This window comes from Salvelinus fontinalis, chromosome 8 (genome assembly GCF_029448725.1).
Source record: "Salvelinus fontinalis isolate EN_2023a chromosome 8, ASM2944872v1, whole genome shotgun sequence".
Classification (NCBI taxonomy): Eukaryota; Metazoa; Chordata; class Actinopteri; order Salmoniformes; family Salmonidae; genus Salvelinus; species Salvelinus fontinalis.
Genome location: NC_074672.1, coordinates 6,245,580 through 6,247,000, shown reverse-complemented (window position 1 = coordinate 6,247,000; position 1,421 = coordinate 6,245,580). Strand labels below are relative to the sequence as shown.

Genomic DNA, 1,421 nt, shown 5'->3' with positions numbered 1-1,421 from the left:
CAATTGACAATCATTGCTTTAAATGGAAGTGGTCGATAGATTTGTATAGGCATATATAAACAATGTATTTAACTTGTAAACCAAGGTTGGATTAGTAGGTCTAAGCAACATGCACCTGGATAATCGCGCCATGAATCGGGACGGGCTCCTACATCCTCATATACACATTATGACACAACAAAGAGCTTAATCTTTCACGAAATAAAGACATAGAAACATACCCAATTATACAGGTTCTACACATTCCATTTCTCCATGGCAATAGAATGTAAACATTCTATTTGCGCCAAACATCGTCTACAACTCAATTCTAAGTGCAGCATATTGGACGACTCCACAGTCATTGATCATTCGCGACTTTAAGTCATTCCTGTTATCTCTAGAGCATCCCGTATATCTATAGCGCTGCATTTCTTCCCCATCTTACCATGGACAGGGTTTTGTGCATTCCGGAGTTCACTTATGGTCCCACAAAGGTAATCTTAGGAGAAATGCATTTTAGCAAAATATAAATGCCTGTGCATAACAAAGCATAATTATTTTCATTATCTTCAAAGGAATTCTGTAGAAGCAGCCTTTATTTTCAGACTCTGCAGGCCTGCTGGGAGGAAACATATTACAATAAACAGGTAGGATTCATCCCACAAAACATAAACAACAGAAAGAGAGTTGTATTTCAAGACTGTTTAGAGAAGTTGGTCATAAGAGTTCTTAATATCACTTGCAAATTGTCAGGCATGAGCAGTTGTGAAATGTTGCGAGAGGCCCTTTGAAAGCACATGATATGGTATTTCGTGGCACGGTCTCACACCTTACCTCATCTTGCAGAAGAAGCTCATGGTCCACTATCTGCTGCTCCAGAGTCAAGGCCAGGTCCCGCCCCATGTCACCACGGAGCACATGAGCAACTGGCTGGTGTCTCAGGGCAAAAAATCCCTTAGGGAGAGGTGAGTACCACGTCAGCACTCACCTTCACTGCCATTCTCTGCCACCAGCAGCACTCCAGGAGGTGTGGGTAAAATAAACAACAGAAAAATCAGAAGCCAGGAAAGTTGAATTGCTCTGTGTTTTATTTGAAGGGTGTGGAAGGAAACCCTGGAGGAGGGAAACGACCTCGCTCGGCTGGTAAGAGAATGAGAGTTAGAGACATACTACAAGTTAGTGAGCTCTTTACTAGCCTTTCAACAACTAGTTAGCACAGCAGGATAGATCTGTTGTGAAATTACACTAATGGGACTTCCTGTTTCATACTGCAGGCCTGGGAAGTAAACACTTGCCTAAAAATGATGAACATAGAGCACGAGGCTTTCTGCAAGCTCCGTCGCTCCATGCACTCCACCTCGCCAGCTGACATGTGAGTTCCATGTACTGACTTGATCCATGTATCTACACATCTGGAACTACGCAGAAACAGACTAAGA

At 42.7% G+C, this 1,421-nt stretch overlaps 1 long non-coding RNA gene across 1 annotated transcript; it reads left to right on the top strand.

Moving 5' to 3' along the window:
* The first annotated feature begins 541 nt into the window (after positions 1-541).
* LOC129860434 (uncharacterized) lies at positions 542-1,126 on the top strand. Its single transcript, XR_008760375.1, has 3 exons — positions 542-629; positions 829-947; positions 1,080-1,126. It is a non-coding gene; the product is annotated as an uncharacterized LOC129860434 (long non-coding RNA).
* Positions 1,127-1,421: the final 295 nt, after the last annotated feature.